Source organism: Artemia sp. Qi Xiang Cuo, chromosome 1 (genome assembly GCF_049724085.1).
Source record: "Artemia sp. Qi Xiang Cuo chromosome 1, ASM4972408v1, whole genome shotgun sequence".
NCBI classification, from domain to species: domain Eukaryota; kingdom Metazoa; phylum Arthropoda; class Branchiopoda; order Anostraca; family Artemiidae; genus Artemia; species Artemia sp. Qi Xiang Cuo.
Genome location: NC_142794.1, coordinates 8,418,899 through 8,432,485, shown reverse-complemented (window position 1 = coordinate 8,432,485; position 13,587 = coordinate 8,418,899). Strand labels below are relative to the sequence as shown.

The 13,587-nt window shown below is 36.3% G+C and overlaps 1 protein-coding gene across 1 annotated transcript in view; it reads left to right on the top strand.

The window, feature by feature from the left end:
- Positions 1-13,587, top strand: part of LOC148955981 (uncharacterized) — a 97,394-nt gene that overhangs the window by 16,038 nt on the left and 67,769 nt on the right. The window contains exon 2 of the mRNA XM_089088758.1: positions 8,588-8,714. The gene's annotated coding sequence lies outside the window, so the exon portion shown is untranslated. The remainder of the gene's footprint in view (positions 1-8,587; positions 8,715-13,587) is intronic.

The window sequence follows — 13,587 nt, the reverse complement described above, 5'->3', positions numbered from 1 at the left end:
GCAATTAAAAAAATAAAAATTCTCAAATTTGGAAAGCCTAATTTTCCACGGGGGGTATTTTCGGGGGGGGGGGGGTCTTTACCTAGGGGTATTTTCCGCGGGGGGTATTTTCTAGGGGGGGGGGGTAAACGCCTAGAACCGGGTAAAAATGAATTGTACTGTTTTACTATAATAATGCAATAATCTGTCACATAGATAGTTCACGAAGTCCTGAAAAATCGAGGTTCGAATAGTGATATAGCAGAATGTCCCTAGTTTGAATGAGGATGTAAAATGTCCCCGCATAAGGAAATTTATAACGGTTGTATTAGCTGAAATGTTTGAACTACAGAAGGCAGCTGAGAGGCTTATGCAACTAGAAAGTACAGTTGGGGATATATGTATCTCAATTGATATTGAAGAATGCCTTCAATAGAGAATATTAAGAGAACTTTTCATTGGATGGGTCAGTTTGATGGATCCTTCCAAAATAATAATTGTATTAAATGTATTTGGGTTAATTAGATAATATATCAAGGTGTAGATATGTAACAATTTGTTGTGACAAAAGTTTAACTATGACTTATTAATTACAAAGTCCGATGCTTCATACGAAATCGTCATATGAGGAAATCGTTAAAACTTTTAGTGAGATTTCAGACCAGAGACAGTTTCTCTCAGCTCAACAACAACAACTTTTACTACTACTACTAATCCTAATACTACTGCTACTACTGGTAACGACTCATCGTAACACAAGGACGCCTGAGGCAAACACCCACGCTCAGCCTCTACCCAAATCTGTTCAGAGCTTCACTCTTTATTCTCTCCCCTCCAGTTCATATTTCCTTTGAATTTAGTCTAATGACCTCTTCTAATGGTTGTGCTTCTATTGCTTATGTGATTGGTAACTGTATCTTGTGACTAAGATACATCGGATCCAGTACCAAAGACGAGGCCTTTACGTAGGGTGGAAGTCGCTTGAACGTATGCCCCCTCCAATATATGCCCCCTAGTAAGGACCCCAGCCTCCTCAAAATAGTTTTATGTCTTAATTTATCGTTAATTTATTTGTAAGTGTATGTCTAAAATAACTGACAAACATAATCGGAACTACACCGATCACTATTTCAGCCTTACTCTTAACACTTTACAAATGTTGCTTTGTTTTCGGTCATTTTCTAGTGCTTCTTAGCTCTTTATTTTCATACTTTCTTGTATCCGACAGATTATCATAGATTAATTTTAATTGCCAACAAATAACTGATTGCAAGGCTTGAGAGTGATTAATGTAGCTAGTTTTCTTCTTCCATCAAAAGTAGCCTAAAAGTGATGGACCTAAAAAAAAATACTGAAATTACAGAGTACGCACCCTCTAACACTCCTTTAAAAATTACCGGAATCATAGCCATTATTTCATTAAGTCCATTAAAAGGTCACTTAATTATAATTGGAAAACAATAAAACATAAAAATTCACAAAAGAAACCTGTACTAGGGAAAATTCAAAACGATATTTTTGTTTTCTAAAACACAACCAAGGCACGTACTCAGGAGAAGGGGGCACAGAGCGCTGCCCTCCCCAATCCTAAATTACCTGACTTTCAGGGCCCTTCGTATTCAAAATATCAAGTAATTTGCCCCCTCCCCACCTGAGAAAAATTCCTGAATACGTGCCTGCAACATGCCACATCCATTCAGCATGCGTAAGTGTATTTCCATTTTTTATGGCTTTCTTTTTATGCTTACCCAATTATTAAAAAAAAAATTGCTTTGAAATAAAATCTCAACAACTGTAATGTTAGAAAGAGATGATGTCATTCTCCACAGGTTAGCATTCCAAGAACGTTCAATTCGAATGTTTAAATGTTCCTTGTGAATCATGGTGCAATGATTAATTAGTTGGTTATGTCGTTTTAATGATAGTTTCGACAACGAAATCAGCATGCCGTTGTTAACCATGAAATGTATATATTTTTATTATATTAAAAAAATGGTACTGATTGCATATAAAGCTTTTTGATAAATTAAATAAAAAAAACAAGTTTTTTAAACTGAAAGTAAGGAGCGACATTAAAACTTAAAACGAACAGAAATTATTCCGTATATGAAATGTGCTGTCCCCTCCTCAACGCCTCGCTCGTTACGCTAAAGTTTTTTATTGTTTTAAAAAACAAAGTTTTGAGACAGAGTCAAACTTTAGCGCAAAGAGCGAGGCGTTGAGGAGGGGACAGCCCCTTTCATATACGGAATAATTTCTGTTCGTTTTAAGTTTTAATGTCGCTTCTTACTTCCAGTTTAAAAAACTTGTTTTTTTTATTTAATATCCGATCGTTTTTTAGTTAATGCAGCTTTTATTTTGGCTCACCGTCATTGAATAAGTAAACAAAATTTGCATAAAAAGTTTACTCTTCTTTTGCTAAATGGTTGTCTCTAAATTTGGTTCTGACGTAATTTACGTAACGAACTTCTATATTCGTATATGTTTCTTCTTCCAAAAAATACAAAGTTGCAGATTTTTGCAGATCTTTCCCTTGTAGGGGATGTTTCCCCCCTCTTTAAAAATCAGGTAAATTTTCTCAGGCTCGTAGCCTTTGATGAGTAATTAAATTAAAAAAACAAGTTTTTTAAACTGAAAGTAAGGAGCGACATTAAAACTTAAAACGAACAGAAATTCGGCCGGAGAGGACCGGGGCGGGCCCTTCCTAAACGCCGCGCGCTTTAAGCGAAATTTTTTTTTTTTTTTTAAAAATAAATTTGTGAGACAGAGTCAAACTTTAGCATAAATAGTAAGGCGTTGAGGAGGGGACCGCCTCTTTCATATACGGAATAATTTCTGTTCGTTTTAAGTTTTAATGTCGCTCCTTACTTTCAGTTTAAAAAACTTGTTTGTTTTATTTAATTTCTGATCGTTTTTTAGTTAATGCAGCTTTATTTTGGCTCGCCGTCATTGAATAAGTAAACAAAATTTGCATAAAAATTTTACTTTTCTTTTGCTAAATGGCTGTCTCTAAATTTGGTTCTGACATAATTTACAAATTAACTTAAGTAACGAACTTCAATGTTCGTATATTTTTCTTCTGGCAAAAAATAAAAAGTTGCAGATTTTTGCAGATATGAGCTTGAAACCTATGTTATAGGGTTTTCTGATACGCTGAATCTGACGGTGTGATTTTCATTAAAAAATTTTCACTTTTAGGGGATGTTTCCCCCCTCTTTAAAAAATCAGGAGTTTTCTGAGGCTCGTAGCCTTTGATGAAAAATACTAAACTTAATAAAATTCATATATTTAGAATCAGCATTATGAGGCCATTCTTTTGATACATTTATTGACATCAAAGTTCCGTTTTTAAAAGTTTCGCTTACTATTGAGCCGTATCGCTTGTTTTTTTTATTGTTTTTTTTTATTAAGTATATTTTATTAATTATACTAGGGGGTTATCCCCTTATTCAAAAAATCGCTCTTTAAGTTACAAGTTAAAAAAAAATTATAATTAAAAAACAACATAATAAAAAAGGCCTTTTAATTAGAATATATAGCTCTTTTTAAAGCACTAAAAAAAAAACTGTAGCGTAAAGAGCGAAGTATTGACTTGGGGGAGAACCCCCTCATCTACGTGATTATGTCTATTCATTTTAAGTTCTAATGTTGCTTCTTACTTTCAGTTGAAAGTAGCCTACTTGTTTTTTTTAATTTAATTTCTGATCGTTTTTTAAATAATGCTTGAAAATCCGGCGCCCCCTTCATAGAAATGTCCCTTACCCCAAAGAAACATCCTCCACGGAAAGATTTTCCCGAGTACCCCCCTTTTCCAGCCCCCCTCCCCCCCCCCCCAGAAAAAAATTCTTCCTGAAAATGTCTGTATAATTTCCAAAAACCAAAACAAAATGTAAGCAATGGGCAAAGTTCATAAATTGCACCCCTTCCCCTGGGAACGGTGGGGAATTAATTCATCTTAAAATACATATTTATTAGGTTTTCGACTATGCTAAACACAATGGCTATCTCAAAATTTTAATTGGGTGACTTTGAGAAAAAAATGAGCGTGGGAGGGGGCCTAGTTGCCCTCCATTTTTTTTGGTCACTTAAAAAGGGCACCAGAACTTTTAATTTTCGTTCCAATGAGCCCTCTTACGATATTCTAGGACCACTGGGTCAATACGATTACCCGTGGGAAAAAGAACAAATAAACAAATAGCCACGCATCCGTGATCTTTCTTCTGGCAAAAAATGAAAAATTACACATTTTTGTAGATATGATCTTGAAACCTCTGCAGTAGGGTTATCTGATACGCTGAATATGATGGTGTGAATTTCATTAAGGTTCTATAATTTTTAGGGGTCTTTCCCTCTTTTTTCAAAAATGAACCAAATTTTCTCAGGCGAGTCACTGTTGAGAGGTAAAATAAAAGTTGATAAAACTTATATATTTGAAATCAGACTAAAAATCTGATTCTTTTGATGTATCTCCTGATATCAAAATTTCGTTTTTTTAGAGTTTTGGTTACTATTGAGCCGGGTCGCTCCTTACTTACAGTTCGTTACCACAAACTGTTTGATACTACACTTAATAAAATTGATATACTTAGAATCAGCATTATAAGCCCATTCTTTTGATACATTTATTGACATCAAAATTCCATTTTTAAAAGTTTCAGTTACTATTGAGCCGTATCACTTGTTTTTTTTTATCGTTTTTTTTTTATTACGTATATGTTATTACATATATGAGGGGGTTCTCCCATTAGTCAATACCACGTTCTTTACGTTAAAAGTTAAAAAAAAATTTTAATTCACAAACCCCTGAATCACAAAGGCCGTTTAATTAGAATAGATAGCTCTTTTGAAAGCACAAAAAAAAACTGTAGTGTAAAGAGCGAGATATTGACTTAGGGGAGAACCCCCTCATATACGTAATAATTTCTGTTCGTTTCAAGTTCTAATGTTGCTTCTTGCTTTCAGTTGAAAAAACTTGTTTTTTTTAAATTTTATTTCTGATCGTTTTTTAAATAATGCTTGGAAATCCGGCGTCCCCTTCATAGAAATATCCCTTACCCCAAAGAAACATCCACCACGGAAAGATTCTCCCGAGTAACCCCCTTCTCCAGCCCCCCCCCCCACCAGAAAAAAATCCTTCCTGAAAATGTCTGTATACTCCCAATAACCAATACAATATGTAAGCAATGGGCAAAGTTCATAATTTGCAGCCCTTCCCCTGGGAACTGTGGGGGATTAAGTCATCCTAAAAGACAAATTTATTAGATTTTCGACTATGCTGAACAAAATGGCTGTCTCAAAATTTTAATTGGGTGACTTTGAGAAAAAAAATGAGCGTGGGAGGGGGCCTAGTTGCCCTCCATTTTTTTGGGCACTTAAAAAGGGCGCTAGATCTTTTAATTTCCGCTTCCTTGAGCCCTCCTATGATATTCTAGAACCACTGGGTCAATGAGATTACCCCTGGGGAAAAGAAAAAAAAACAAAAAAACAAATAAACATGCATCCGTGATCTTTCTTCTGGCAATAATTGGAAAATTCCACATTTTTGTAGATAAGAGCTTGAAACCTCTACAGTAGGGTTCTCTGGTTCGCTGAATATGATGGTGTGATTTTCATTAAGGTTCTATAACTTTTAGAGGGTCTTTCCCCCTTTTTTCGAAAATCAGCCAAATTTTCTATTGGTATCAATATTTCGTTTTTTAGAGTTTCGGTTACCATTGAGCCGGGTCTTACACACAGGCCTTACAGTTCGTTACCATGAACTGTTTGATATGCCTGCTCATGGATATGCGAGCCATAGCTCGTAGATACAATCGGGAGGAGGGGCTTAGAGGCCCATTGAATTGCTAGAAGACTCGTCACCCATCCTCTTCCACTCCTAGAAGAGAAGAATGCAGCTAATTTCTGATAGAAGAGGGTATATACCGCCCCCGCAGGGAAGATTGTAATTATGTCCCATTTTAGTGATAAGAACTTCCTTGTAAAGATGTCTGGTCAGCACGGACGAGGGAAGGGCTATTCAAAGAGGGGAGATCGGGGCAAGTAGCCCCAGGCGCAGTAGCTAGGCGTAGCGCTGCTAAGACTATTATTTTTTAAAGTAATTGTGTTAGTTATTTGATAGCTAAGATAATTTTGGGATCGAAGGAGGTTAGTTTCACCCCGGATATCTGCAACCCTACAACAGGTCCCGTGACGCTCACTCAGATGTGCAATGGGTCTGGTATAGGGAGCCAGTCCAATGATGGTTACCAGGCTTCGACAGCCTTACTGCTGAAATTAGTGTCCTCTCGAGAGGAGCTGTATGAATCTTTATGTGTCCCCCCTAAAAGAGGAAAAACATTTCATAGAAACGAGATATAAAATACTAGAAGAAGGTAGGAAAAACGCAGGCAAGGGACTCGGCTCCGCACCTGAAATCTTACATTTCCTTGCAATTTGTGCACTTCTTATTCAAATCACAAAAAAAACATCCCTCCACACCTAATAATGTATTGTTGCTTTTTTTTTTACCTAGAAGTTTAAACTAGGCAACGGGCTTGACTGTGCCTACTAAAAACTTAAAACGAACAGAAACTATTACGTATATGAGGGGGCTTGCCCCCCTTCTCAGCACCTTGCTGTTTACGCTAAAGTTTAAACTTTGTCCCAATGTTTTAAGTGCGACTTCTTAAACACTAGGTTCGTTTGATTAGAACATTAAGAAGCTTTTTTAAAAGTACTAAAAACTTTAGCGTAAAGAGCAAGATGTTGATGAGGGGGCAACCTCCCACATATGCGTAAAAATTTCTGTGTGTTTTAAGTTTTAATGTTGCTCCTTCTTTAACTTGAAAAAACTTGTTTTTTTTATTTAACTAACGCTAAAGGAATCAATCTATATTGCCAAAAATGCCCGCCACACCGTATCGTATATTTCCCTATTTTCTTCGAGTTTTCTTAAGTGGATTGGATGCGTTTTGTGTAAACAGTTAAAATCTTTGACTAACTGAGTAACTACTTTCAAAAATTCTGATTAAGCAAAATTGTCTTTCTTTATTTTAGTATCAAAGTTTAGTATCAAGATTTATCCACAATTTTGTTGCTCCAAAAAAAAATTCTATAAATATTCGCTGGAACATTTTGACAAAAAATTTGCCGAAATGACAAATCAAAACAATTGACCGCTGGACTCTAAACAAATTCTTAGAAGCAAATCTAATTCCAAAATACAATGCTCTGAGCGTATTCTCCGCACTCAAATAGGCTACATAGGCCGCAAGCAGATGCGCAGGGTTTGTGTATTTGGGAGGGGGACTGTAAGAAAGGAAATAAATTGGAATCGCATGGAAAATTCTAGAAAATACAGCTTTAAAAGAATCTGTAGATTTCGAAGGGGGTATGGACACCAATTCACTCTTTGATGGATACATGCCTGATAAGCTAATACTGAAAAATTCACAGCTCTGTTTTAATGACTGGTTACAATTGCATAAATATGAATGAACTCATTGGTTCTACTCACACACATAAGCTGGCACCATTGACGTACATAGGGGGCCCGCTCCCCTTGATATCTTAAATTTCTATGATTTTGGGACACTCTTCATTCAAACCACGGGGTTTTTATTACCATTTTCCCCCTCCTCTTCTGAAAAACAAACCCTGTATACATACCTGGCTGACATGAACACTTCTCACCTTCTTTTCCACCAGCCCGTTAGATCATCTTAGAAAATTACACTGTAATTTGTAAGCAAGAGTGCAGGATTTATATAGTCTGTTCGTCGTAGGTAAAAAATAGATAATTTTAACCAAGGTTGTATCATAGGGGGCGGGGCACCAGATTTGACCCCTTGCCCCCATCGGTAATTGTTAATTATTCAGAACACATTCAAGATCTTGATCTGAATGTAAGATCTAAGAAAACCGGTTTCATAGCCACAAAGACAAGTGACGGGTGACAAAATGCATTGGACTTACATAATTTGGGCTATATATTTGCAAATTAGGAGGGGGTGGAGGTAAAGTATAGCGGGTCTGCATGCAAAATGTTTTAGCTACAATTATTCTGCATATTATGAAGGAAGAATTGTTTTCTAACTTCACGTTGTCCAAATAATTTTACCCCCCCCCCCTAATGTACAAATATATAGCCCAAATTATATATTTTCCATCTATTCTGTCCCTTCTCTTTGTTTTGTCTCACGCTAACTGAAAGAAACTACCAAAAAAATAAAACGGTTCTGTAATGCGTCAATGAATGAAGTCTAATGCATTCTGTCACCCAAGTGTGAAACTGGTATGAAACTGGTTTTTACAGATCTACAGATCAAAATCCTTGAGTGTGTTCCGAATAATTAAGAAGTACCCCCCCCCATGTAATGAGAAACACTATACAACTATGAAAACTAGCTGTTTAACTAGTTAGATAACTAACTAATTAGTTAAATAATTTTTAGTCAAGTAATTTAGAAAATAATTGGTTATATTCTGGTTAAAAAATACCCAAAAAGGAGTTTTCCCCCTCTTTGAGTGCCCTCCCCTCCGTCTCTAATGAAGCTCTTCGGTACGATTTGAGCCTCAATTTAACCTGATTTAATTCTACAAAGAACTAACAGATTGTTTCTTTTCGCAGGTATACCTTCCGAAAAATCAATTATTTGTTACAAGAGTTAGTGCGAGTACACAATTATCGACAGTTCTATCAATTGTATGCAAAGAAAAACAACTAAATCCCAAAGCATATGAATTGAGACATCCAGGTAACTGAAAGACTTATTTTTGTGAGACTATTATATTATTGTTTTTATTTCGTGATCAGTAGTCCGTAGCCTGGTAACGATAAGATAGGGGAATTCTGAGTGCTAAATACTTTTCTAATATTGGATTTTTTTTTAGAAAAAAGAATGTTTTCTAGCCTACTTAATAGCATTAACAAAACTAAACTATTTTTTCTCTGAAAGTAAACTTCTTAAGAATTATGTAATGTCAGATCTGTTTACAACAGAAATTAACTCCTCGAGGCATGAGATCAAGAGATCGAGAGCTATGTGCATCCTCTAAATTTCTAGGAAGTATCTCTAGGAAAATCAATCTGAAAACCCTAAAGTCTTTTAAGCGTGTCTTCGTAAGTTCTGCAGAAGCAGATTGAAACCACTCGAGCTGCAATCCTAAATAAAGGTGAGAGCGAGGAAAGGGCGTTTTTCTGCGATCTTTTCATTTGTACATCTACCAGAAGAGATTGATAGGTTTCAATTCAACTTGACGTCAAACAAATGCTAGTGTCTTACCTTTGCTTCTGAGGTGTCTGGGCACAACCTGACCTCTGCCAGGAAAGAGGAGGACGATTTGGGTCCTCAAATTCTTATCATCAGGACATCTATAAAATGAGGCGGTTGGATCTCAACCATGCTCAGTTGGATGTAACCTTTGTTTTCCCAGCTATGTCTTTTGGAGATCAGAATCCAATCAGTCATTGGTTAAGATGGAAAGGGGATGGGGCTTAATTCTTAAGTCTGGGTCAGTAGGCCAGCTAGCAGAAAAGGGTGTCGAACTTGGCAAAAAGTAACAGTATGCGGCCTAGTTGTACTTGCAGTGGTCTATTCCTTTCTCTAACCTCTGTGAAGGTGTCCCAAATTCTTTTCATAAGAATGTAAAATCGAATCTCAGCCATCGAATCTGCGATACAAGAGTAATTTTTTGCCAGAAGAAGTTGGCAGATTTTTCGAGACCTATTGGGAAGTGAGAGCTAATTTCCGTAGTGTTCTAGTATATACTACACACTCCAGAAATGAAGTTTGGTGAATACTAAAGAAGCAAAACAGAATATGATGAAAAAACAATACTTTAGTAACAAAATTATGAAAACTACCACAAATAGTTATGGAAGGGGGGCCGCACAGACCCCCTTTCATTATATAAAATACCCTAGCCTAACCAAAATACCAACTAAATATTTAATTAAACTATAGCTACAATGTATTTTCCAAAGCGAGCCAAAGCATTGTCCGCTTAAAGAAGTTGCTTGACTAGTTTTTGTCTCATGTTCGCGTCACAAATTCTCGAGTGTGTAGCATTTATTAGAACAGTACCCTAATTTTCTAGGTGTAATCTTTGAGGGGTTATGACCCGATTCTTCGTCAATAGAAGATCAAAACAATAGAAAAAGAAAAGAAGAAAAAATAGTAATCAAAGTCAATGTTATCAGAGCAGTATCCAAAGGATTTTTTGGACTCCAATCAAATTTTATCAAAAGCATGATTTGATGTGCTAGTCTTATTTTGTTGAAGTCAGGAACCAGTTCCGCCTATGTGGAAAGGAGGGTGGGGCCTTTGAAAACATATTTTTGAATCAGTCTTTGGGCTTCAACCAAACTAGGTGGGGAATAAGAGGTAGTGTCCTATTGTGCCTTTTGGCAGCCAAGGCCCGTACTGACCTCTAGATGATCAAGATGGTCCCTAAATTATTTTCATTAGTACATATACCAAGAGGGGATCTAGAAATCAAGATTGTAACCACACTATAGTTAAGCTTTTAACTCTATCTTGTCTATACCATGGACAAGGTCTAATTTGTATATAACATCTGTTTTATTTTATCCATTCATTGTCAGTAATCGTGCCTAAACGCAGAAGAGATAGAGCAGGATGTTCGCCCACACTCTGAGTTTTTAACGAAGAAATTATTCCCTATAAAAATAAAAAGAAATATTGGCCTAAAATATATTTATGTGTTTTTGAATCCCCCCCCCCCCCCTCAGGAAAAATTCTAAAGCCCATTATCTCCATAGTTTGAACCAATTTCCACTTGTTTTGGGACGATGTAGCTTAATATATAATTTTTTTTATCAAACAGTTCGTGGTAACGAACTATAAGTAAGGAGCGACCCGGCTCAATAGTAACCGAAACTCTAAAAAACGGAATGTTGGTACAAATAGATACATCAAAAGAATGAGATTGCTCTGCTGATTTCAAATACATAAGTTTCAAATATATAAGTAGATACATCAAAAGAATCAAATTTCAATGCTGAATTCAAATATATAACTTTCATCAAGTTTAGTCTTACCCACTCAATCTTACGCGCCTGAGAAAATTTGCCTTATTTTCGAAAAAGGGGAAACAACCTCTAAAAGTCATAGAACTTTAATGAAAATCACACCATCAGATTCAGCGTATCCAAGAATCCTACTACAGAAGTTTCAAGCTCCTATCTGCAAATATGTGGAATTTCGTATTTTTGGTCAGAAGAAAGATCACGGATGCGTGTTTATTTGTTTGTTTGTTTCTTTTTTTCTTTTTTTTCCAGGGGTGATCGTATCGATCCAGTAGTCCTAGAATATCGTGAGAAGGCTTATTCGAACGGAAATTAAAAGTTCTAGTCCCCTTTTAAGTGACCAAAAAAATGGAGGGCAACTTGGCCCCCTCCCACGCTCATTTTTTTCCCGAAGTCACCCAATCAAAATTTTGAGATATCCATTTTGTTCACCATAGTGGAAAATCTAATTAATATGTCATTGATGATGACTTAATCCCCCAAAGTTCCTGGGGGAAGGGCTTCAAGTTATAAACTTTGCCCATTGTTTACATATAATATTGGTTATTGGGAAGTATACCGGCGTTTTCAGGAGGAACTTTTTTCTGGTGGGGGGAGGGGGGTTGGAGTAGGGTTTACGGGGGAGAATCTCTCCATGGAGGATGTTTCCTTGGGGGAAGGGACATTACTATAAAGGGGCGCCGGATTTCCCAGCATTATTTAAAGAACGATCAGAAATTAAATAAAAAAATTAGTCAATACCTCGCTCTTTACCGTAAAGTTTTTTTTAGTACTTTCAAAAGAGCTATCTATTCTAATTAACCGGCCTTTGTGATTCAGGGGTTTGTGATTCGAACAAAATTTGAACTTTAGCGTAAAGAGCGAGCGACTAGGGGGAGAACTCCCTAATATACGTAATAAAAACATACGAATATAGAAATTCGTTACGTAAGTTAATTCGTAAGTTACGTCAGAACAAAATTTCGAGAAAGCCATTTAGCCAAAAAAAGGAAAATTAATATGTGAATTCCTCTTTAATTATTCATGTACGGTGAGCCAAAATCAAAGCTGAATTAATTCAAAAACGTTCAGAAATTAAATAAAAAAAGCAAGTCTGTTTAACTCAAAGTAAGGAGCGACATTAAAACTTAAAACGAACAGAATTTATTCCGTATATGAAAGAGGTTGTTCCTTCCTCAACGCCTCGCTCTTTACGCTAAAGTTTGACTCTGTCTTACAACTTTATTTTTTAAAACAGTAAAAAACTTTAGCGTAAAGAGCGAGGCGTTGATGAGGGGACAGCCCCTTTCATATACGGAATAATTTCTGTTCGTTTTAATTTTTAATGTCGCTCCTTATTTTCAGTTAAAAAAAACTTGTTTTTTTTTATTTAATCTCAGTCTAAGGTTCGTTTGTTATTTATTGAATGTATATAAAAGTCATCAGAAATTTTTGAAGTTAACACATTTTCCTATAAAATTCCTAATCGCTAAATTGAAATACCAATCAGCCTCCCCCTCCCCCTTGTAAATCAGTCCTGCGTGAACCTGTCTTAGGATTCCTATGTCTGAGAAAAATTTAGCTGAAAAAAAAAATGTCAGCTGAAATTTGATAAGTAAGGAACACTCCAATTTTTGGTTTCTATATTATGTCCCTTTGGGGATTTTTTTTTCGTTTTTGGATTAACCCATTAAAAAAAAATTCATATATTTACGTTAGAAATTTTAGCTGTGTTGTGATGATGTGGTAATTTACTATCCCCCTCCATCTCCTCCCCCTATTTTGGTCTGAGGGACCAATGGGAAAGTGAAAATAGTAGCTTAAACTATATTTTTACATATTTAACCCCCTCCTCCATGTATTATTGAGTCCTATATTAACGGGTTAAACAAGTCTTGAATTTTTTTTTTTTTTTTTTTTTTTTGCCCACATGACTAGTAGCAACAATAAGAGAGTGGGGACAGCGGTACCCACTCTCTATGTTTGGAAAGATAACTTGTACTTACGTGTTATAGTGTGTTCCATTGCAACTGAACCCCCGTGTAACTGAACCCCAAGCAACTGAACCACTGTAACTGAACCACCGTGCAACTGAACCATCGCACAACTGAACTACCGTGCAGCTGAACCACCATGCAACTTAACCCCCGTGCAACTAAACCCCGTGTAACTGAACCCTCATGTAACTGAACCCTCGTGAAACTGAACCCCATTTAACTGAGCCTTCGTGCAACTCAACCCCATTTAACTAAACCCCCGTGCAACTCTCATATAACTAAATTCCCGTTCAACTCAAACACCGTACTTAGATTAGGTAAAACACCTGTTATAATCTTTACATGTTTAACCTTGTTGGAATTGTTTGTTTTTTAAAGTCATAAATAAATGACTGTCAAGATGATTAATAAAAAAAGCTCTGTTTTGTTGTCACAAAAACAAAGAAAATCGGACGTCACAAACTCTCAAAGCCTGATTTATTTCTCGTTTTTTTTATGGCTGTTAATGGGGTTTCCCTTCGCCCTGTCACTGTCTACGGGTCTAGGTGTATACCCCCTCCCCCTCCTCTCCGAAGGAAAACCCCTCCCCTGGACAATACCCAT